We start from the raw sequence: 25,155 nt of genomic DNA, 5'->3' as shown, positions 1-25,155 counted from the left end.
CAAATACCAAAATTACAACCCAGATGTCCAAATTTACGCCTTCACGCCCAGCTTTGGCCTATTGCACTTATTGAAGTTGTGCCTGCACACTGTTTTTCTCTCAAGTTAGTGATTACTTTGACGTTTTGGGTACTTAAAGTTTAAAAAGTTGAAGAATTATCTGTTAGTAAACTAATCAGAATTCGAAAGAAGATATTTTTTCCTTTATTAATTGAAACTCCCCAGCATGTTTAAAATGTAGGTCATGACTAATTAATCAATTGCAACATTAAATCACTATGAACATCGAGCACCATCACTGTATAGTCCCCTCTGTTTTTACATTCGTCTTGGTTGGTGTGGAAAACATGTGATTAATGTGGCACAAAAGCTGCATCGGAACCGCTCAGATGACACAAAGCTCAGAGAGCATAAATATACATAACATTATTACATGATACCACAACATGCGTAACAATGAAGACGTGTACTGCACTTTGTCATGATGAAAACTGAGGAAACTTTTGAAGCAGTGTATGATGACAGCCACAGTACAGAGACTATAGAAATGGCCCTTCTCAGAGTTCTGGCTGCAACTGAAGTGGTGAGGGATGCAATAAATATAGCAGTCCGTAAAGTGACACATTTAATAATATAGTAACAGTAGTGTTACTATAGAGGTACATTGTTATTCCATCGATAAGGTACTCAGGAAACTCCACAGATATCACACATCAAAATCAGTTTTCTTGTCATGGGAGGTACAACTCAGCCTTAGAAAACAGTAGTTAAGTTTCTGTGGCTCTTGAGGAGCTTTGTCAAGTCTTAGAGAATAACCTGGGTCATGTCATCAGGGTTATCTTTGTTTGGGCTTAAAGGTTTAGTGTGTAGGATTTAGGGAGTTTCTTTAGTATATAATCACCTGAAGCAAAGAATCATGATGTTTTTGTTAGCCTAGAATGAAGCATTTATATTTACATATATAGCTCCTCTTCCACAAAGTCCGCCATGTTGTTTCTACTGTAGTCCAGAACGGATGCAATAAGCACTGGCCATTCATGTTTTCTAGTTAGCCAGTGTAGTTCTCCTACACGCTTGGCACTTGGGAGAAGTGTCAGTTGGTTGCAATCTGAAAAGTCATATGTAGAAGCAAGGCAGGGAAGCGTTGATGAAAATATACTATTAAGTTGCATTATGGTAAGAGTAGGATCTTGTCTTTTTTGGAGTATGCCTCCTTATCAGAGGACAAAGAATCAGGATATCTCTATCTGTCTCCCTGTCTTCAACATACAGTCCATGTGCAGTGGGTAGACACAAAAATAGAAATATATAATTTTGCTGTTAGTTAGTCTTTGTCATGCCAAACATTTGGTCTATCCCAAATAAAATCACAAGACGCTTCCAAAGTTTTATCACTAGAATAAATGCTGGCAGTGTATGTTTTTGCAAACCACATATATGTTAAATTTGTACTTCTACATGTAGCAGATATGTTGACACTTCTCAGTTTTTAGTTTTATGTCATGACAGCTCTGTGTGGTGCAGCACTGCTGCTTTGTCATGCCCTTCGGCTTGTGATCCATCCGTAGCACTAGTTGATGCTGAGAGCAACTGAGACAGTACAGTATAAAGAGAGAGAAAGTCCACATAGAGAGGGAGGAAAGGTGGATGGGTCAAACAAAACTGGACTTTCATACAGGAGACCACAGTTTGTGTCCCATATAAAATCAAAAGTCAGTGTTGTTTCAATGCAACATTATACAATTTATGTACTGTCGTTGCACACTATTGCCACTCATGTGACGTATATACATCACGTAGTTACATCACATTATGTTGTGTAACAAACGTACTTATTTTAACCCAAACCATGATTTTTATTTCATCACCTAACAGAATACATTTGTTGCCTAGACCTAACGGCGACCATTTCACAATATTGACCACATGTTCAGTGTGTTTCAGCTGTGCGCCACATGGATCCACTAAAGGGCACAAAAACCACATGGTCATGGTTGAGAAAACATCATGTTTTGGCTTAAAATACCCGGTTGTGTCAGCACAACCACGGATGTAAATATTCTCAGCGTGTCCTTAAAAAATACTTGCTTTTATCGCCACAAATTCGGCTAGTTTAGAACAGCTGTCTGCTGCTGTTGGCAGCCATCTTGCCAAGATCTCATACTATTCACCATCCCTTCCTCCTCCTGATGACAAAATCAGCACATATAATCTGAACTGTGTCATTATAGAAACACACAAATGTAGCGTATTCCCCATGTTTCTCTTTGCCCATCTCCCATGACGGTGCACTCCACTCCACCTGTCCCTCTCCAAGTTACACATTTGTCCTCCTCACCACCATTTCTTCGGGCAGTCCCTGCCGTTGGCCAGCATCTCCACAGCTGGCCGAGAACAGATTCCAGTCCAAGCAGTGGCCCTCACACCACCTGCTATAGGGTCATGTTCATACAGTGATGTGTGTGTGTGCGTATAGAGGAGTAGAGGATGCTTTAACACACACACATAACTGACACAGCATGAGGCTCCATTGTGTCCTAATCAGTATACCAGGGACTGAATAACCAGTATGTCCTCCATCCTCCGCTCCAGTTGACAGAGTACGTAGACGTAGATAGGGACGGCGAGAGGCAGAGAGCTGGAATTCCCCTTTGATCAGAGTGTCCGTTATTCAATAGGATGTGGCGTTGCTGGGGGTGTAGAGCAGCCGGAGGAGGCTGGGGCGAGCGCAGGGAGAGAGTGCTCAATTGTCTTGTCCCTTTCTTTTTCGGGATGCACACCCCCACCAAGAAGCCGATACCGAGGTCGTGACCTTTTGCCCCCCTTTCCTCTGCGGCGTCGGGGCTCATACTTGAAGGACGCTTTCAGTCCTGTGTAATTGCTGAACAACCCCCTTTCCAGAAACGTATCCACTCTAACTGTTTCACACAACTACTTGCCACCCTGCTTCTGTCAGGAGGTGGAGGTTGAGGCGTTGGCTGGGGGGGTTTGGAAGCTTTTTTTTTTAAGAGCAGATTAAAGACAAAAACTGGACAAAAGACAAATTGACAGTGTCACTGTGTTTTAGTTATGGCAGCATCTGTTCCTGCAAGTTTGGTGATAGTTTTTTTAGAACGTTTTCTGGGAAATGGAGGAGGGGTGTGCGGCAGAAGGGGAGCTGTTTGTTTCCAGAGTCTGGTGTTATTTACTCTATTGTTATATGTGTGTAGAGCCAAAGCCATCAAAGAGCAGAACATTTGGTCATTAACAGAACTGTTGTGTTTGACAGCTGTATAACATATTTTTTCACTTGGAAGTGCTACATTAAGCATTAAGTCTGCACCAAAAAAAGCATCTGCAGTCTGTGTAAGCTGCGCTGAGATGGCCCTAAGCATGAATCTTTTCCATTTACTCATGTAAACGGAGGACAAACACAAGCTCTACTCCAACGCAAGATATTCAGCATGTGGAAAACATGATGCAGCGTGTTACCAATTGACAATTAAAAAAAGAAAGAAGAACAAACAAAATTCAGTAATAGCAATTCTGCACATATGAGGTAGTCCGAGTCCTGACAATGGTGACAAATTAAGCTGGTTAGTGGTTTGTAGGGGCAAAAATAACATTAGATTTAGTAATATGACATCACTGATATTTCATTGTATTACAGAGTCAAAAGCAAAAACAATGCTGCGTTTGACTCTATAATTGATTTAACATAAATCACTGTGGAAGATGACAATCAACAGCGGTGGAATGGAACATTTAACGCATCTGAAACCATTTATCTGAATAATGTTTCATGCGCTCGACGTCTTTTGATGAATAAATTTATTACTAAGTGCATGTCAGGCAGGCCATGTGCTTACAATATTAATCAGAATCAGAATCAGCCCAAGTACATAAAGGAATTTAACTGTTCTTTTTTCTGTTGCTGTTGAAGTACTTGCACAGAAAAAGATATAACAGCTGGCAACAAGGACAACAAAGCTAAACAAATAAAAGTAAAAGATAGACACAACTAAAATTATTTACGTATTCAGGAATTAAAATAGCCCCTGACACTGAACACACAACATCAATCAATTATGATCCTCTGGTGACAGAAGTTGGGGAATCTTGAGAGAGATGGAGCTCAATGCCTATTTCTATGACAGGCCACATCAACATTGTGAAGATGTCGATCCTGCCAACATTTTTACATCTTTTTCAATCAATACCACTCCCTCTACCAGCGTCTTTTTTCCCCCCACATATAAGAAAACCTTCTTCAACCCACATTCCTGCTATAGAATGAATAAATAACAGACAGCTACTTGACAGAGCGGCAAACAAGCTCAACAACATGACCAAATCTAAGTGTGATGCTGAATGTGTGGACCTTGAACTAATGACTAAGGAGAAATCTGGACCCCATTGCTGGTCCAGCTGGGAACCACTGCCCTAGACTGCGTCTTCATCTCTTCTACTTACCATATGATCATGGAGGGCTTAAAGTGCTGAACATGATCATTTTTTAACTCCAGAGATTCCAGTTTGGATAGAGATAGAGAATAACACGTTGGAACTTCCACTGCATTTACCTTTATTCATTACAAACCAAAATGCTTAACATACACAGAATCTGTTCCTAAAAACCACTGTACGAATCTGACATGAATCCTCACATTTTTAAACTATAACATCTTCATGCTTCACACCTGTTTGGGGCAATGATAGTTTCAGACCATGGAGACATGATATGGGATTAAAATAGTGGATGGATAAAGGACTAAGTACAGTAAAAGACCTGTATAACAAAGGCACTCGAATGCCATTCCAACAATTAGTAGATAAGTATGACCTTCAGAGGAAGCATTTTAACTACTTACAAATTAGGAGTTTCGTACATTCCCAAATTAAAACTACTTTAGAACCCTCACTGTCAACTATTGTATCATTTTGACAACAGAAGTCAGCTGTCCATGTTTTATAATTATTATTTTTAGGCTCTAAAGCAAACTCCCTTTCATATCTCTACAGAGGAGTGGGAGAGGACATGTCTTCTGGCCCAAACCCAAACTATGAATACCAGATGCAAACTGTTACAATAGAAATGGCAACTGGAGATTTACATTACACCTGTTAAATTACACTATTTCAATCCAAATATTCTGGACAGCTGTGTAATGTAATGAAGAAATTGATGCTCTGTTACATTGCATGTGGAAATGTTGGAAAATCCAGATGTTCTGGAAAGAAGTTCTTGAGCTGATTTCTGATTTGACGGAAAATGTTGTTCCTGTCGAAGCCAGTGTTTATTACATATATAACCTATAGATTTTCCATTAAATGTTAAGAAATGCAAACTAATCAATTTCTGTATTTTACAAACCAAATGAGTAATTGTGTTAAAATGGTAACACAGTCAAAGACCTTGGATAAAGGAGATGTCTTGCAGTCTGGCATTAGAAAAACTGACTTACAGGGAAAACTGAGGATTTTTATGAGATAAGTAGGTGTATGTCTGCTATTTCATTCATTCATCTTCTAACTGCTTCATCCTCTTGAGGGTCGCGGGGGGGCTGGAGCCTATCCCAGCTGACATCGGGCGAGAGGCAGGGTACACCCTGGACAGGTCGCCAGACTATCGCAGGGCTGACACATAGAGACAAACAACCATTCACGCTCACATTCACACCTACGGACAATTTAGAGTTATCAATTAACCTAGTCCCCAATCTGCATGTCTTTGGAGTGTGGGAGGAAGCTGGAGTGCCCGGAGAGAACCCACACTGACACGTGGAGAACATGCAAACTCCACACAGAAGTGCTCCCACGCCCGGGATCGAACCAGCAACCCTCTTGCTGTGAGGCGAGAATGCTAACCACCACATCACCGTGCCGCCCTGTGTGCTATTTATTTATATCTATTTTTTTTTTCCTTTTAATTTTTATTTAGTTCATTTTTAATTTATTTTTTATTTTTATTTTTAATTCTTATTTTAATTGTAATATTTTTATATATGTATTTTAATTTTTCAGAGAACGTTTGGTTGTGAGGGGTGGGAGGGATGGTGTTTATAAAAAATAAAAAAACCCAATAAACGTAATTTGGAAAATAATTATAGTAATAGACACAACACACTGAATACAAGTATGTTGAAAAAATAGGTGTACACACATATATAAACCGGTGTGTGTGTGTCTGTGCAGTTCTGGCGGTCTCTTGTAGTGCAAATGAAAGAGACTTGACATTGAGGACAGTGCCTGCTTTGTCCAGCAGAGGGAGGCATGTCACTGAAACAGGAAAGTTTGAGCTTCCTTCCTTCCTTCCTTCCTTCCTGTCTTTTCTCTTTCTCTCAGTCACACTTCCCTGTCCTCTGTTGTCCCTCTTCATCTGTGGCTGAACCCAAATGTCCAGACTTCACCACACTCACAGACTCCCGGACTTCCTGTGTGCTGAGGGCTGTCCAAATCCACAATTCAACCAGTCCACATAGGGCCTCAAATAGACTTTCTGCAGACTTCCAGAGAGTCTGCTTGGGGTGCAGATTAAAGCAACCTTTACTGATTTAATAACCCACTATAGAGTGAATGAAAATGCATTTTATTATTGCAGCCCATCAGTCTGCGTAGTGACATAGGCTAAAAAATTGGCTTAAAAACAACAAAAGAAGGTCTTTTAATATCAGTAATACCAAATTTATTGAGTTATAGTCCTGTCCTTATTTACAAACATTTCTGTTTTGAACACATGTAGCCTGTATGTTATAAAGAAATGTATGAATGCATTTTTGTTCAGTCACAAAAACGGCTATACATGGGATTTATATGTTGTTATCTGCAGGGACAGATGAGTAGGCACTATTAATCAACTTATATGAGTATACGAGTATAACAGTCTCGAGGTCTGTCTATCAGCCGCTTGCAGTCTCTGCCATCCCAGACTTTATGTGATGGCAGTAAATACATCACACTTCGTACAACTGAAGTCTGCGAGGGTGGACATTTGGATTCAGCCTGTCTCGTTACTTCTCTGTCTTCCATCTTGAGCACACTGACAGACGATACCACACAGGCAGGCAAACAAACCATATCGTCTGGTTGTTGAGTTGTGTAGCAGAGAGCTGTTTTTCCTCTCCTCTCTATACTGCTGTCTGCTTCAGCCTGAGTCTGCTAAACCCATCACTCTGCCCCCCCTCCTCTAACCTACACCCTCTGTTTTTACTCCCTCCACGAAAACTGCCTTCCTGCCTCCCTCAGTCTTTTCTCCTCACTCATCTGTCTTCCTTTGCCACCTCCTCCCACTCCTCCACTTCTCTCTTCATTCCTCACCTCCAAATCTCTCCTCTTTCTTTTCCTCTCTGCAACCAAATGCTGTCAGAGTCATTGACTACATGTGGATGACATCAGCTCCCCGCTCACTGAGATGAAAGCAGCCGACATATGAAACGAAAGGCCAGGTGGGATGAGGCCAACGTGTGCGTGTGTGTTGTTGGATTCTTCTCGCCAGACCTAATTCATATTTCCCACATTCTTCTCCGTCAAAGAAGACGCAACACTGTCAGGATACAGGCCTCATGGTTTTTACATCAGCTTTTCCAAAGCAGTTTGAGCACTCAGCTTCGTGTGTGTGGGCTTCCCCACATCACGACTTCATCTCTTTAGTCATTCATACAGTTATTGTTTGTGTTTGTAGGCAGAACTTCATGTTATGCACTTTTACACGGCTGTTAAATGGTGTGTGTGGTCAGAATTAATGTCCCCTCGTGTTTCTATCATGACCACAAATTTGCCGTTACATTTTCTAACTGATTTTTAACAGGCTCCTCATCCTTTCTGGGATCTACAAGGAAGCCATTTCCTTATCAATAATAAACACTGTGATTGCAGCCGATTTGGCTGTTATCAGGCCATTAACAGAATACGTTAACCACAAAATCAACATACTACATCTATATCAATTACTCACCACCTGTCACCTTGAATTTGTTCAGAAGACTTTGTTTTTCTCAAAAAATCCCGAAGGAGGCAAACATTCTTCATGAACTGGAGGATCAGGGTTCACATTAAACAACAGCAAAACTATATCAAAACATCTGTTTACAAATTGGCACACAACTCATCCAAGTCTCATTTATCCAATCATATGTTCAGTACTTCCCCAAATCATCCATTTTCACTAAAACATTATTATTCTAGGTACATGAGTATAAACAGTCTCACGCACAGATGAGTAGCAGGCCTGGGCACGTGTGTTCACTTGAACTAGAGCTACTCTTTGGCAGAAGAGTTTTATATTGTAACGTTTTAGTGAAAATTAATGTGTTTTGGGAGTACTGAAAATGTGATGGGATAAATTAGACATAAATCCCAATGATTTCAGCTCACAAAGAATATTTGCCTTCTTTGGATTGTCCGTTCACCATGGAGGCATTCAAGTTTAACCTAATTCGTGATGCGTAATTGATGCACAAATGGTCATTTTGTGTGTGACCTTTGTGGGTGACACCTAATATTGGGTTGAAGAGGCCATTACCAGTCCATGAAATTAAACTTTCTGCCAAAAAGGGCCTTCATAGGACTTTCTCCCATGTGCGAGAACACCTGCATTAAGGCTGAAGGGGTCAAACAGAGAATTTTCTCCCAGGAGACTGGAGTTCGAGCATCATGGGAAACCAACCATGATCTTTTTCTAAACCGACCTACATCATTTTACCATCTAAACCTAAGGAAAGTGAAAGTGAAACCTAACAAATGATAACGACTATTGAATGGGCTGATAACAGCCTTCTAGACCTATAAGTAGGTGTAGCAGGCCTCGACTAACCCATATCTATGAGGCTTATAGCCACAGATAACAGCCTTTTAATGGGCTGGTATAGAGTTCTCAATGTCAACCTGAACCCAACAGTCCCAAAAAGACCAGTGGGTCGGACCAAGGACAGGCTGGGTCAAGTAGGGCTTGGGCTGTGTCCTGGCCGTTAGAAGCAGACTAGTGCTTTTTGGGGGATTGGGCTTGGTTGGGCTTGGCTTCAGTATTCACTTACGTTTTCAGGCTTCAACTCAGATGGGTTGGTTCAGATTGGGTTGTACTGTAATTTTTTCGTCCCACTAAGAATTCTAGGCTGATAACATCAATGGAAATTTGTGTCTGTCAACTGGTCCACTACTTTAGTCCAGACCAAAATATTTCAACAACCGTGTTATGGATCAACATGACATTTGGTACACACATTCATGGTTCCCAAATGATGAATCCTGTTGACTTTGGTGATCCTCTGACTTTTCATTTAGCTCCACCATCATGTCAAATTTTTAATTTCTCCAATACTTATAGACTAAAACTGCAAAACCAATGGCATTCGTATCAGCTGTACTTTGTGTTTAGTGCTCATTATCAAATGTCAGCATGCTACTGTAACATTCAAACTAAGATACTGAACATGGTAAATATACCTGCTGACAGTAACATCAGCATGTTAGCACTGTCATTGTGAGCGCATAGGCAGCTTCACGGAGCTGCTAGCATGTCTGTAGAAAGTTAGCTTCTTTTAAAATCAAACTGAGTGATTGTTTTCTCTGGTCACAAGTTTTTTGTGTGTTGGTTTTAGTTGCCCACGAGAGACAGTATATGCATTACCTTGTGTGAATTCGGTGAGTTGACTTGAGCAGGGTGCAGGGTATGAGTGTGTGTGGTGGGTTTAGCTTTACAAGCGTGTCACAGCTCTCTCTGTCCTGTTCCTTGTCCCTTGAAGTCCTGTGCAGTCCTCTGTAGGTCTCTTTAACAACAAAGCCAGTTTGGTATGTGTTTACAGAGAGCCGCCCTCAGTGTCTCCTCTCCTCCTCTGCAGGAGCTGGCTGACAGATAACAAACACCTCTCAGCGCTGACTGACCGAGGGATTTATAGCTTCATAAACGTCTGGTTTGGGGATGTGCTTAACAGTTTCCCCTCAGGAGGTCATTTTTAGCTGTTTTTTGCTCTGTCAACACGTCAAACCGCGAGTGACGATGATCAGTCTGCAGCAGCAGCATCTGGGAATGTGTGGCAAAGATGATTGTTACCATCTTTTGCTAAATGAGTGTATATATGTGACGTTTTCTCACCAAGTGAAGGCTTTGTGAGTGTTAGCATGTGTGTGGTATGTTTGGTGCCCCTTGAGAAAACAAGGATGTGTAGGTGCTAATCTCTTTGTGGTGCATTCACACTGTTCTCTCTTCTCTTCTGGGGGTAAAAAGACACCATACTTTCAACAGGTGGAACATACACTAACAGAGCAGTGTGTTCTTGGGTTGTATGAAGGTCTGTGTGGCTCACACCTTCTCTTTGAGCTCACCTCTCACTCTGCGCTGCTAAGCACCACCAACAACAGATGTATTCACACGTTCTCACAGGCATTTCTAGAGGACCAGCAACAGGAAGTGGAGTCGGGGATAAACAAAACATGACTGTTTTGCATCTCTGAAGCTCAGGTTGAAGTGTTAAAACAAAAATGGCCATTTTAAAAGGGGTGATGGGCCAGACTATTTTTATACAGTAGCCAGCAAAGAACCCAGGAGGTTATGGTGTCTGGCCAACAAATAGTCAGCTACATAACTCCCCGTAAATCAGCAAATTGTCATTTTTACACTTTAGTTAATGTACAGATTACAGAAATAATATATAATGTGTTAATTAGTGAGCTTTAAAGGTGCTGGTAGGTGGATTTTGTCACCATAGGACAGAGCCAGGCTTCCTGTTTCCCCTTGTTTCCTGTCTTGCGGCTATGCTAAGGTATCTGTCTGGATTAGCCTTATATTGAAAGGACAAACATCTTCTCAACTCAACCTCCATCAGAAAGCAAATAAGCTCATTTTCCAAAGTATCAAACCATTCCTTTAAAAGAACATATCAGAAATACATATTTTTCCTTTCACTTGTAATTATTAATCCAGGTTGTTTTCATGTGAGTTGCAGAGTGTTGGAGATATTGGCTGTAAAGATGTCTGCCTTCTCTCCAGTATAATGGAACTAGATGGCACTTGGTTTGTGGTGCTCAAAGCACCAAACAAAATACATTTAAAAAACTCAACAGCAATGTCTCTTTCCCTGGTTACTCAAGATAATCCAGGAACTATTTTCTTTTTACTGAGCAACACTCGCACTGAGCTAGCTAACATTACAGCTTAGTCAGGGAAGACGGCATTAATGTGTACATCTCTTGAGCAGAAGCTTCTCATCGATGAGTAGATGCTGGTGCCCAAAAATACATTTGAAAAGCTCAACAGCAATGTCTCTTTAGTGAAGTCATGACCCATGTACTCAAGATAATCCACAGACCTTGTTGTGGGCAGTTTCATATGGCAACTGTCTTTTATTTACGGAACTACACTCACAAACTGTATCACTGCGCAGAAGGACGTGTGCATCTACTGCTAGCTCACCTAGCACCACTGAGCTAGCTAACGTTACAGCTCAGCCAAGGAAGACGCCATTAATGTTTACATCTGACACTGTCACGAGAAGATGCGAGTAGATGAGTAGATGCATGCCTCCATCTGTGAGGTGATACAGTAGGCAAGTATAGTTCGGTAGAAAGAAAATAGTTCCTACCTGAAACTGCTCACAACAAGGTCTGTGGATTATCTTGGGTAAGAGGGTGAGTGCCATCTAGTTTCACGATATTGAAGAGAAAGCAGACATCTCTACGGCCGATATATCCAACACTCACAGCAGAATATTCTAAATTGATCAATAGCGCTACAGGTATGGCCCAAAGAGGTAATTGAAGATTAGAGAAAAGTTCCAAAGGTGAATAGCAATTTTGCAGAACTTCTTCTTTCCTGCCCGATTAATCGTCTCACAACCCCTCCAATTTATCTTGTGACCCTTGGGATGGGCCTGACCCCTGTCCATGAACAATATAATAACTTCATAACACTGACATGGGCCATTTTTCTGCAGAGTACTTTTATTTTGATGCTGTCAGTATAAGTCACCAACAATAGTTTGACCTAAGTAGAACTTTAAATGCAGGACCTTTAATTGTAACAGAGTATTTGAAAAGAAACAGCAACGATTAAAGTGCATAATATATTTAAATTTTGTCAACTTTGACTCTTGTTTCTGCTTCTCTCTAATACGATGGCACCCGAACCTCACATCCTGTCTGCTTGTGTCAAACGAGACGCTTATCAAAGCGGAATCTTATCATCTCTTCATGCAGAACACTCTCACTCTGTGGCGGCTGACAGCAGGCCAGTCACAGGGCAGGACTGCAGCCAAAATCTCCCCAGAGGAGCGAAGCCTTCAGGCTGCAGAGTCACAGTTTACAATGCTGGGTTTTCTCCATTTCATGCTCTCATACTCTCCATTGTCCCCGAGCTTTCACAGCTCCCCATCCGTAGGGCTTCAAACGATCATGTGACATTGCCTCATCCTCTGTTTGCAAAACGCCCTGCTTTTCTTCCTCCACCCTGTTTTACTGTGTTTTTTTCCAGATTTTTAAACACGTTTTATGCACGCTATCTGGCACTGCACTCTAATTCTATCTCTCACTCCATCACTCTTCATCTCCTTACATTTGTTTTCACTCGAATCAAGACTTCCCACCGTAAACAAAGAGTGTATTGTGTCCGGACAGATCTTGTCTGTCCTCGGTGTTGACTGTTTTGTCTGTGGGAATCACCATGATGGATTGAGATCACCTCGATGCCTGCAGTGTGTGCGAGCGGACGCTTCCACTCACTCTCCCTTGCTTTGTTTTGACAGTCTTACAAACAACAATGATGTTTGGTTTGGTGTGCTATGTCTGTTCTTCCCATTAAAGTGAGGACAGTGAACGCAGTGACAAATCAGCATAAAATTTGTTTCTTCTCTATCAAATATTTGATATTTTTGTGCAGACATAAAGTTTTCCAGGAGTCAAAAGATCTCTTTGCAAAGGTACTTCCTGTTAAGACATCTAAACATTAACGCAGCAGTTTGACATTTGGGGAAAAGCTAATGTGCTCTGATGGAAAGTTAGGTAAGAAGATTGATACCACTTTTAATGTTTGTACCATGATGAAGCTTCTGCTAGCAGCCAGTTAGCTAGTCCACTCTGATTTTGACATTTCTGTCTCCTTGTTTCAATCAGGAAAGTTTACAGGATCAGAGAGTACAGAGTTCATGAAGTAGGTCAACTTGTTACCTTTTTGCGGGATTTATACTTGTGCGTCAGCTCTATGTGGAGCCTATGCTGTAGCCTACGCACATGACCTACGCTGTCAGGCCAGCTGTTTTCCCTACCTGTCAGTCTTCATGCTAAGCTAAGCTAACAGACTGCTGGCTGTAGCTTCATATTTAGTGTACAAACATGAGAGAGGTGTAAATCTTCTATCTAACTCTCTGCTAGACAGCAAATAAACACATTTCCCAAAATTCTGAGCTGTACCTTTAATCATCCTGCCCAGATACGTAAGATCTTTTCACGATAGCCTGGTGGTACATGAGACCACCCCATAGCTGCAAGGTCAGAAGGTTGAATATAAATGCTCCTCAGCATCGACACTGAACTCTTTCCTCTGGTGCACATGTATGTTTTCTTAAAGTAAGTCAAACTCCCTGTTGCGTAATCCAATAAGAGGATAGAGCTTTTAAAGTAGCAGATATGACACCAGGGGCTTGTCAGAGTGAAATCTTTTCTGACTATAGATGTGAATTTATGACCGCAGGACGTGAACGTGGCTAGTTTCACAGCTTCAGTTGGGGTGGAAAACTATATTCAACAATCGTGGTCTGTGGATTGGCTGTGATTTGCAAACACTCTGGCTGGATCACCTGTGGTAAATCGCTGCAATGCATGACCACGGGAATCTGCAGTGTAATTTAGATCTTTACGGGGCTTCATCCTGCACACAGACACGCATGCTTATTGTTTACACATTGCAGACGTACTTATGTCTTTCAGAGATACGCACACACGCATGCAGTCCCACGTGCAGCTTTATAAAATGAGTGTTATTGTGAAGTGGCTAAACAGTCATCACTCCCTGGACCTGTGATTTAAGGCTCACTGTCTGACCACACTCACACTGTCTGCCTCCAAAGCCACTGTCACCAGGCACGCTGCTTTGCATCTCGCCCACCAGATGTATTTTCCAATAGCTCCTAAGTGCCGACGATGTTGACAGTACGCACAATGCGAGCACAGACCCCTGCTTTAATGTCTATTACACATGCTCAGTATTACATCACATAATGTGCACACTGAAAAATAACTGGGTTAAAAATTAACCCAGTTTGGGTCAATATAATGTTTTAAGTTAATGTTATTTTTTGTATTACTGTTTGGTTATTTACTCAAACTAAGTGTGGTTATTTTGACTCCTGTGTTGGACACAACAAGCTCAGGTTTCACCTTAATGTGGCTGTAATGGATTTTTTTATTGTCTAGCAGGAGAAATCAGTTCCCATGCACCCACATGACATCAGCTGCTTTTTAGGACCTTAATGGTGTGTAGTTGGGAATTTTTCATGTTGCTAAGGTCAGCTGATGGCCTATGAGGTTTGTTTGGTGGCCATCCTGAATAGATGGCCACGCGAGTGTCGAAAAACACAGATTTTCATAAATCCCGAACCAGATGACATGAGCCATTTTCCATCAAAATTAGTGCATGGATGAAGGGTTTTTAAATGCAGGAAAACTGGTTAAGAATAGGCAATGGACTGCATACAACTCTACAGTAGACTAAAGTATGCCTTTCTGTGTTTTTTTTTTCTTTTCAGGTGTCCATCCATCCATTTTCATCCACTTATCGGGGACCTCCTTACCCTATCTCTAAGGCTGAGCCCAGCCACCCCACGGAGGAAACTCATGTCAGCCACTCATTCTTTCAGTCACTACCCAGAGCTCATGACCATAGGTGAGGGTTGGGATGTAGAAGGACCAGTAAATCAAAAGCTTCGCCTTCTGGCTCAGCTCTGTCTTCACCACGACGGTCCGACACAGCGCCCGCATCACTGCATGCACCAAACCACTGATTCTCTTTCTTTTCAGATATGTTGATATCATGGACAAGGCAGAAAACAGTTTAGTAGCAGCAAAAAGCAGCACGGAGGCCACTGACACTCATGAAGTAATGGAGGTTACTCCTTTTTTATGCCTCTTACTTATTCAGTCTCTCTAAAACTCGGCGCTGACTAAATTCTGAACAATATTTGAGTACTGCTTGGATGGAAATGGACGGTATTTTGTGGCGTCTATCATTGCCATGTCAAAACAATATTGTTTCCCTTTTAGCCGTGATTGTTTCTTTTTTAGCCATGATTGTGATATCTATCTTTAGACATATTTTATTTTTGGAAAAAAAAATACTTAAACAAAATATCAAACAACACTTGGCGGCCTCCTGCAGCAAGTCTGAGGGCCCCCCTTCTTGATAACTCGGATGCTAGACTATAATAACAATGTATTAAATGACTATGTGAAAACAGTGAGATAGTAGGTGCGTTTCTATCCATGTCTTTTTATGGGCATTTTCAATTTGTGCATAAAAAAACCTGAGTGGAATTCCCAAAAGTTGGACAAAATCTCAAAATACTGCAATGAACCAACTCCTAACTTTCGCGTAACAGTAGTGGAAAGAAAAACACAGAAATTCCCCTTTTCCTTTACAGATTTTCATCAAATTCGGTTGAAATTTGGTCTACATTTGAATTGAAGGGATCTTTCATATGAACCTACAGTACAGAGAATTAACACCTGAATCTGCAGCTTGTATTGGCTTTATGGAGCTTTATAACAAAATTTATACCTTCAAACAGCATTATTGTTTTCAGCTCACTCTCGCGGCTCTTGAAGTGTCCGTCTCAGCCAAAGCAGGCAGCTGTTTTCAGAGAAAAAGGTCTAAAAACCTGCATACACAGACAGACACAGTTAGAGTCTAGCTGGGGAACACAGTGGAGCATTTAGCAGCTATGGAGCCAGATATTCAGTGTGGCGTTGGAGTGTAAAATCTGGCATGGGTTTCTACTATTTCCTTTCACAGCAGTGGCCAAAAGCAAGATGACCTCTACCTGCAACACTAGCTTTTGTTAACTTGAAGCCACGCTGCAGCTCATCAGGCAGACCACACACGGAGTGCGGAGGAAGCCCACTGCTGAAAAAGAAATAGAGAGGATGAAGAGGCAAAGGGGAGAGGAGTTAACAGTCTTGTTATCACAGAGGGTGAAAAATGAAATGGTGAGTAGTTTTTTCCGCCATAAAAACTCATAATGTATGTACACCGCCTCCCCTCAGTGTCAAACGTGTTATCCTTTGCATCTCTCATCTTCGGCTGCTGTCCTCTCTCTCACAATGTTGCTGTTAAAGTGAGTTTGGTTTATTTTCTTTTTATATGGAGTTTCCATCATGCTCCACTCCCTCTGTGGTTCCAGCGCGGCTGGCCAAATGGCAATAAAATGCTCAAAGGACATCAGAGAGGGAGAAGGAGACCTATTTGTTAGCCTAACAAAATCTCGAGTAGTTAAATAGGCAGTCAACATGTGAGAAAAAAGGAGCTTCAGTGCTGTTGTTCGGAGTAAGACAAGTGGCCGAACAACAGCCGCAGAGAAGCAGCTAACCAGTGTCTGTGTCAGTGAAGGAGAGTCAGTAGTCAGTCAACCAACCTTTGACATCTCATCTTTATTTATGTTGTGGGAGGCTTCTTTTTATGTACAAGGTCATCTAAAAGTACTGGAAATATGCACAATACAAGAAAATAAACACATTAAAAAACAAGAACATAACTCAAATAAAAGCAGCTTCGGTCAAATAAAAAAATACATGCAAAGTCATCATAAAAACAAAAAGCACTTTCAACTGCTGTGTTTGCTAAAATTATGGCTTTAAGATGCAAGTGGAATGAGTGAGTCTACGCGAAGATTTTCCTGCAGTCTGTTCCATTTGGATGTGAATGAAAACTGAAAGCAGATTTTCCTTGTTTTATTGTGGTTTCTGGGGACTTTGAGAACTAAATGGTCCTGACAAATCTATGTCAGTGTGCACCCTCTGTCTCTGCCTCACTCCTGTCAACGTGGAAGACTTATTTTCTGAATGTGAGTTAAAATGGTCCAGTCTACCACCTGAGATACAACAGGAAACTTCAGGTCTTATTTCACAAATGTGCATTAAATATGGATTTCATAGTCTTGTATTTCAATTCAAGACAAATGCACAGGCAGGAAAGCCAGCGCTCAACTGACTTACAGTGAAGATTTATGTGTATAAATACATGTTACAAAGTTGTCCTCAGAAGGACAGTTAAGGATACTGCTGCCAGTATTCCAGAGATGTGGACTCAAGTCACATGACTTGGATTTGAGTCACAGAAAAGATGACTTTAGACTGGACTTGCCAAAATCAAAAACAAATTGCATCTTGACTTGGACTTTAACACCAGTGATTCATGACTTAATTTGGAGTTGACTTTTGACTTAAAAACACTTGATACCTTACTCCAGGCCAATTTAGGAAGAGAAAGTTATAGATGTTCCTCCAATATGAGAATACAACAAGACAAATACATACAAAACTTATTCTGTTTTGGTAGGCTGCTGGTTAATAGTGTTATATGCTTTGAAATGTCAGCACTACTTTTTTGTTATTAAATTCAGTCGCACTTATTTAAATAAAAACAAATAATAAATTTTTTTAACATTCATTGATTTTGTAAATGTAATATAAACATTACTATTATGGCTTCCAAATAAGTTCAAAAATAATCGACCACAGACACCATAACGAGCCCGGTCTCACTCCAAAGTCGTCGAAATCCAGCGCTTGGGCAGTGAAAACTTAAGTGTATTTTGAAAGAAGACAATGCATGTAACGTCCCAGAACGTCAACAACCAACGCACCCAGGGTACCTTGCATGTCCTATGTGGACGTGGAAAGTCCATGACCAAACGTCAACATGTGACAAGGACGGAGTGAGAATGTGTTGCCATAACAGAAGATATGATAAACTCGCTGTGTTTGGTTTAGTTGGTCTCATTGTTTGGTGATCCAGGTGCGTCATTGGTTTTGTATGGAGAGTTGCAGGATGACGCTATAAACTGATTGTCCTGACTATTGTGTTAAAACAAAAAAAAGGTCCCGAAACAAACATTCCCCAAATAAACAGGCCTTTACAATAAAACTAAGTTCAAGTCAATGGGGTATTAAATTACTTTATCAAACAATAAACTAAGATTAACCAAATACATGCCGGTTAAAGTCTGTAACCCCATTGCATCTTCCACACCCCAAACTCACTTCAGCACAACCACCTTTAGTTAAAGGTTCCTGAGATGCCAGGTCAGGTGAGGCATTGAAGTAGCTCAAAAAGCAATAGGAAATTAGAAGGACTTGCTCGAAATGGCTCTAACAATTACCGATTCATTCATTCATTCGTTTTCCATAACCACCTGTCCCGTTAGGGGTCATGTGGGGGGCTGGAGCCTGTCCCAGCTGACACTGGCCAAGAGGCAGAGTACACCCTGGACAGGTCACCAGACTATCACAGGGCTGACACATAGAGACAGACAACCATTCACATTCACATTCAAACTTATGGGCAATTTAGAGTCACCAATTAACTTGCATGTCTTTGGACTGTGGGAGGAAGCTGGAGTACCTGGAGAAAACCCATGCTGACAGGGAGAACGTACAAACTCCACACAGAAGGGCTCCTCCACCCTTGCGATCGAACCAGGAGCCCTCTTGCTGTGAGGCGACAATGCTAACCACTGTATCGCTGTGCCACCCACCTCATTACTCTGTTGTTAAAATGGCATTACATTTGGTAAAGAGGGCATTATGACTTGTTTAGTACTCGAAACTCAAAGCTTAGAACTAGGGACTTGGGACTTGTCAGACTTGACTTGAGACTTGAGGATTTGCGTATCTTGAGTTGGGACTTAAATGCAAAAACTTGAGACTTAGTTGTGACTTGCAAAACAATGACTTGATTCCATCTCTGCAATATTCAATTCAAACAAACAGATCCCATGAAAAGACTTAAATCAACAATGTTGTTGGTTCCTCCAGAACGCCTCCTTAGAGGCAGAACAACAACTCTGTTGAAGGTTGGTGAAAAATTTGGTGAAAAGTTGACATCATAGATACAGAAACATGCCGGATCAAAATAAATGTTCGATTAATGGTAACAAATGTTTTAGTAATGCACATATTGCATGTTTTTTTTTTTTGCTCATGTATAATTTGTAATAAGGTGTTAACTGTAACTGTTAGTTGCTGTCCACATAGTGAGCTTGATTAGTTAGAAAAGTTATTTATTAGCGTTAGTCAGATAAATTATTACTTAGTAGTTTTAGTTGATGAACTTGTGCAGCAACAAGTGTGGGACAAAATCACTTCAAACTGTTATCAACCCTCTAATCAGTAAAATACAACACATCTTTGTAGTGCTCGTGTTGTTTCCACATTACAACTTAAAGCTCATGAACACACCAAAGACCTTCTGAGGAGTACATGAAGGCATCATTTGTTATTCACTGATGAGTTTTCAATTATTTTTAGACAATAATGGAGGAGGGAAATCAGCTGTATCAGAACAGAAAATACTTGCAGAATCAATTAATTGTTGGTTTTGGTGTTTTCATAGGGTTTATTGAAAAGAAATATATAGAATATCACCAGATGGTTTTAATCCTCATCATCTATCCTCATCATCATTTCTTTCTTGTCATTGTCTCAGCCTGACGTCTGAATACACTGTCATCCAGTTCTTCATTTCAGCTCTGCCTTTGGTTTACGACGGGGGTCAGTAGAGTCAACCATCCCTGCTCAGTGACCCGGTCGCAGTCTGGGTCATCACACAGCTCTGGAGGTTAAATAGCTGTAAGAACACGCGTTAATCTGCAAGCACTTGGTGAAACTGGCCTTAAGCTCCCTCTGGACTGTCCTGTCTCCCCTCACGGCACGGGCAGCTGTGCCCGAGAATAGGCATGTAAACCATGTAGGCCTGACACCAGTTGTTTTGACTGAGAGCACTGAGGCACTGACTAATATTGTGCAACACAAGGCAGGGCTTTTAGCCCTATAAGCTATAACGATGAAATCCCAGCTGTAAACTCATCCCTCCCTCCTCCAGAACAGATCTTTTCCAGGATGGAATTTGGAGGCATTTTTTCTCCTGAAAGGTGCAGTTAATCATATCAGAAAATTTTGATACACACAGCAGAGGGTGTATTTCTCAGCATTGTTACAGTGTTCCCTGAGAAATCCACACCCATTAGAGTCAATGTGGTAATGTGATAGTGTTGAGCAGGCATCCAGAGCCGTATCAGTGCTGCGAACAGACAAACAATGCTCCAGTCACCACTTACATCGCTCTTACATTTTCACTGTAAAGTCAATAGGGATATAAAGCCACTAAACAGTTTTTAATTGGCACTCGAGATATCTAAAGTGGCACTTTACATATTGTCCAAGCAGGGTATAATAAGGGCCATGAATGAAATAGGAATACAGCTTAAACCAGATGTGGGTAAAAAAAATAAATAAATAATAATAATAATAATTAGCTGTGCTAGCTAGCTAGCTTACATCAAAATACCAATTTGTTCAACAGTTGCCTTTGTGTTGTTGTGTTAATTAGCAAACATTAGCATGCTAACATGCTGAACTGATATAATGTACAAGGTAAACCATGTAAGTGCTAAACATCAGCATGTTAGCATTGCCATTTTGAGCATGTTGTCATGCTGACTTTAGGAGAGACGCTAGCAAGGCTGTAGACTATTGTTAGCATCCATACCATAGATGTATAAAGAAACCTGGATACAGCATTTGAGGCGGGGCTGCAGTCATTCCTATGAAAGTTACTCAGTGGTGCATAAAGCCAAAAACAATCAAATTTAGTGTTATAGAGCAAGTGCACTAGAGACTTTGCCAGCCGAGTGGCTAACTTCCACTGGCCAAGCGGCTAATCTACTGTTTGCTAACTTGAATGGTGATAAAATGATTTGATCTTTCGGCTTTTCAAGACTTTCAAAATGTTATTGGATGTAGTGGATTCATTTCTGACTGTGAAACGAGTCATTTCACAGGGGTTGCGATGCCCCCCAAAAATGTATCCACTGATTTACAGTTGTCTATTTCACAATGTAAGTCTATGGGAAAAGTATTTTTGGGCCCCATGGCCTCATGCAATGACCCCAGAAGTTGTAGTAACATGGTTACACCAGTATGTCAGATTGGCTTCAAATAGACTGTTTCCAGTTCTCTCTACACATCCATGCCAAACAGCAGCACTTTTGTTTTAGCTCTAATTAACAAATGTTATCATTCTGACGTGCTAAACTTATATGGTGTACGTTAGGTGTGTGCCATATCATCTAGTTCACAATAACACCAATGTAATTTTTAATATCATATAAATAATTCATATTGTGATACTCGTGATATTTTGACTTGTTGATATACGTCATACTGTTACGTACAGCAACAATAAGCATGGCTGAAAGCGAAATTATTACTGACCAACCGCAGCTTCAGTGGCGTGGAATAAACTGTGTTGCCCTGAATGTTTTATAAACAGCCCGGGACTTCTCAGACTCTTTTATTGCCCACCCTTGGTGTACATGGTAAACACTAAAACCGCTAAACATCAGCATATTAGCATTATCATTATGAGCATGTTGCCATGCTGATGTTAGCAGAGGCGTTAGCAGGGCTCTTGTTAGCATCTATATCAGAGGCAACTGGACCATGATATGTCCATGTCCATGTTGAAAACTAACTAGCTAACATTTAAATTTGAAATTTGTTCTGCTCTGCAATCGTTAATGGAGACAATAAGGCAAGAACTCATTATATGTAAAGTTTAAGAAAGGCAATTACTCAAATACCACAGCTAATACAACATTATCGACATAAAGAGCTCTGCAGTCTAAACAGGTGTAGGCTGAAGCTGTGGCTTATTATACCTACACTTTTTACAATACAGTACAGTACTTCGCATTTGACATCAAGAGCTAACATCAAGAGAAGCTTACAGTATTCTGAACTCTGTCATATTAATGACAGAGTGGCTTTCTGATTAGGAACGTTGTAGTGCACGTCTGTGTACTATAGAAATACAGATGCCCTTTGGAGCGGGTTGAACAGTATTAAGTTAACAGTTAAGAGTATTTGTGTTGCTGAAGAGCTTTTATGTGAACATGTGATCTTATTCCCATGTCACACAGACTCCTGGTCCAGTTTTTACACAGGCCGGCAGCTGACAGGAATACTTGCGGTTATTTGTGTGTGTTCTCTGTCTGTGTCTGATTCTGTCTTCATGCATGCACTATGTATTTGTGCAATACTGCTTCAGTCAGTGGACGCAGCAGGGCGTGTCACACCACTGCATGCTTGTTACATTAACACGCAAAAAAATCATGCCATGGTTCCATTTCAGGCTATTGTATAATTACATTTGCAATGTTCTTTTCTTGTTGCTATACTGAGACACTCTTCTGTACTTTTATGACTTAGTATCTTATGCTATGTGAACGTAGCAGAATTATTTATGTGGATGCAACGACTCAAATGCTCAGACAGACGTTATAAAATGTTCCAGATGGAGATGTGCGAGGAAAACCGATCTTCCCACCAGGGCCACAAGTCTGCCTTTTTGATTAGGCCCCATTTGTTTCTAAACTACAGCGCCGATTAAAACAGCTTGACTGGGAACTATTTCTGACATTTGAGGGAATCCTTGTGAGATTTACAGAATGAAGGCCAGGACTCTGAGACCAATAGCACACTTCTATTTTGTTGGTGTGGTCTGAAACCTCCCCAAATTACCCCCTCACAATTCTTTTACCACCCAGATAATGATTCATTACAGTTGCAAAGCTCCACGCAGTGGTTTAACAACTTTTGATTCCAGTAAAGCCAAGCCTGCAAGCCTTGCCAATAAACAAACATACTGTAATTAGGCTACTTAAAACCAAAAAGTTGGACTTCTCCATGCTCCCTCATGGTGGTCTTGGTTTTTAATCACAGGTAATACACAGACTGCTTCACACGACTTACTGTAAAGACCCCACCACTCACAAATGTGTTTTGCCTATTGTGATTTAACTTGCACGGTCATAGATTCTGAATTTATCACTGAGGGAGAAAGAGCAGATATGTTTTCAGATTTTGTAGACATGCAAGCAGGATACTGACTTTGGTTTAGACAGAAATATCTCAACAGTTTGCCATGAAACATTGACACTCATGGTTCTCAGACGATGTATATAACTCAGGTGATCCCCTGACATTTTTTCTGGAGACATCATGAGGGTGACGGTTGCGGTTCTGAGAGAAATTTCTTGAAAAGTATTGGATGGATTACTGTGATATGTGGTACGGACATTCATTTCCTCAGGATTAACTGTAATAATTCATAATATGTTACATGTAATTAAATTGCAAAATAAATTGTAATCAGTTACAGTTACTGACCAAAAATATGCAATTAATTGGTTTCTAATCAGTGACAGTTGGTGATGACAAAGGGCTTACAGCAAGGTAGATATTCTTTTCCATAACATATCTATATGCAGATCAAAATATAAGTTTCATTATGTTGTGTTGTGTCTTGCCGTCTTTTGGCAAAGCCTGTTTCCGGACATTTTTCAGCTTTATTGCCCAGTTTAAAACATTTCTCAGAAAGGTAATCAAAAGGTAATCAAATGTAGTAACTTTGAGAAAGTAAGTAAATAGTTCCAATATTTATTACATTTTCAAGAGGATAACTATCTGTAACTTAGTACATTTCAAAAGTAGCCTTCCTAGCACTGCATAAAACATCATCAGGTCGAACTTTAAATTAGTCCTGTACTGTACTTGAAACTAATGGCATTCCCATCTCAGTTGTAACAACTGTAGCAAATAACAAATGTTAGCATGCTAACATGCCAAACTTAGATTGTGAGTCCTTTGCCACAAGATTTTGAGTGTCAAACACTTAATTTCCTGCATTTTGGTGGTTTTAATGCACCAGTTTGTGTATTTTCTGCATCAGTCTATGGTGTAAATGTCTTTAATTTGGTTAAAACAAAAGTCCTATTCTGCTTTCATGTTTTCGTTAAAGAGGGACAAATGCACATGTTCTTAATATTGAGGAGGTTTCCCTTGCGTTTCACCTATGACTATTAAAATAAGGTCACTAGCTAGCATGGCTGTAGACTTGTTAAGAAGATAATTTAACTTTTTAAAAACCATTGTTCAAATAACAGTATTTTATGTCTTTAAACATGTCTGAAATGGATCTTTAATGTGTCAAGACCAGAATTAGTTTTATTGTCAAGGTTTGCACATAGGCTATGAGGAATTTGTCTCGGTGTTTTGGTGCATACCCAGTGAGCACCAACCGGTATTTCAACGTTGAATTCTGGTTGAAAACTGGTTGATACTGGTCTGAACATCTGAGACCTCTTTTCAACCAGCCAAAATGCGGTTACAACATCAAGTTGTCAAAATGAAAAAAATATTAAACTATTTTGATCCCAGTGAAAAATGGTCTAAATGTGAACGTTCAAACTTTTTTTTAACACTTTTTACGGGTGACTATAGTCGTTTTTTAAACATCTTTTCAGGAAAAATCTTCGCTGGGTAATGTAAAATTGTAAAACTAAGAATACAAAATATAGTCAAATTATTTTTAGATTCAAAGAGCAGTACAGTTTTTTTCAGGAAACTACATTAATATAAAATATAAAAAAAAATGAACCGTGTATAAAACTACAGGGCAAAAGACTTTTTCCCTTAACTCAAAGAAGTCCTCAAGACTGTGTTTACATCCTAAAGGGAAAAAAAAGCTGGAGCCAGCCTTAATGCAATATCCTGAGCAGCAGCTCCTGCACACAAGGGGGGCCTGACTCCTGGAGAAATTTGATCCTGCATTGGGCCCTTTAAAGGAATATGGGATGAGTCTGTTGAATGGAGCTGAGAGTGAAGTCCCACTGAAGCCTCTGTGCTCCAGAGGAAAGCGAGAGACAAGCAGCAGCGGGACCGGGGGGGTCGACACAAGACATGAAACACTGACGAAACAAGAAATGAATGAAGAGTGAAAGCGGAGAGAAAGTCGACGGAGTGACGAAGAAGAAGTTATGAACCCAAGTGCGACGAATTACCGGGGAAGGTGTCCGTGAGCGGAGAGAGCCGACTGAAGGGGGGCAGAGACAACAAAGTCACAAGGTAAAGAAACTG

The 25,155-nt window shown here is 40.6% G+C and overlaps 1 protein-coding gene and 1 long non-coding RNA gene across 3 annotated transcripts in view; both read left to right on the top strand.

Annotated features, from left to right (window-relative positions):
* Positions 1-15,132, top strand: part of LOC125901121 (uncharacterized) — a 214,039-nt gene extending 198,907 nt beyond the window's left edge. For both annotated transcript variants that reach the window (XR_007450937.1, XR_007450936.1), the window contains exon 6: positions 14,712-15,132. This is a non-coding gene — a long non-coding RNA (uncharacterized LOC125901121). The remainder of the gene's footprint in view (positions 1-14,711) is intronic.
* Positions 15,133-24,897: 9,765 nt separating this feature from the next.
* The window catches only part of plekhh1 (pleckstrin homology domain containing, family H (with MyTH4 domain) member 1), a 55,434-nt gene continuing 55,176 nt past the window's right edge, over positions 24,898-25,155 (top strand). Inside the window, exon 1 of the mRNA XM_049596514.1 lies at positions 24,898-25,143. The gene's annotated coding sequence lies outside the window, so the exon portion shown is untranslated. The remainder of the gene's footprint in view (positions 25,144-25,155) is intronic.

The sequence above is a fragment of the Epinephelus fuscoguttatus genome, linkage group LG14, assembly GCF_011397635.1.
Source record: "Epinephelus fuscoguttatus linkage group LG14, E.fuscoguttatus.final_Chr_v1".
Taxonomy (NCBI): Eukaryota; Metazoa; Chordata; class Actinopteri; order Perciformes; family Serranidae; genus Epinephelus; species Epinephelus fuscoguttatus.
Note: the sequence above shows the minus strand (reverse complement) of the source record. Positions and strands in the feature narration are given on the sequence as shown.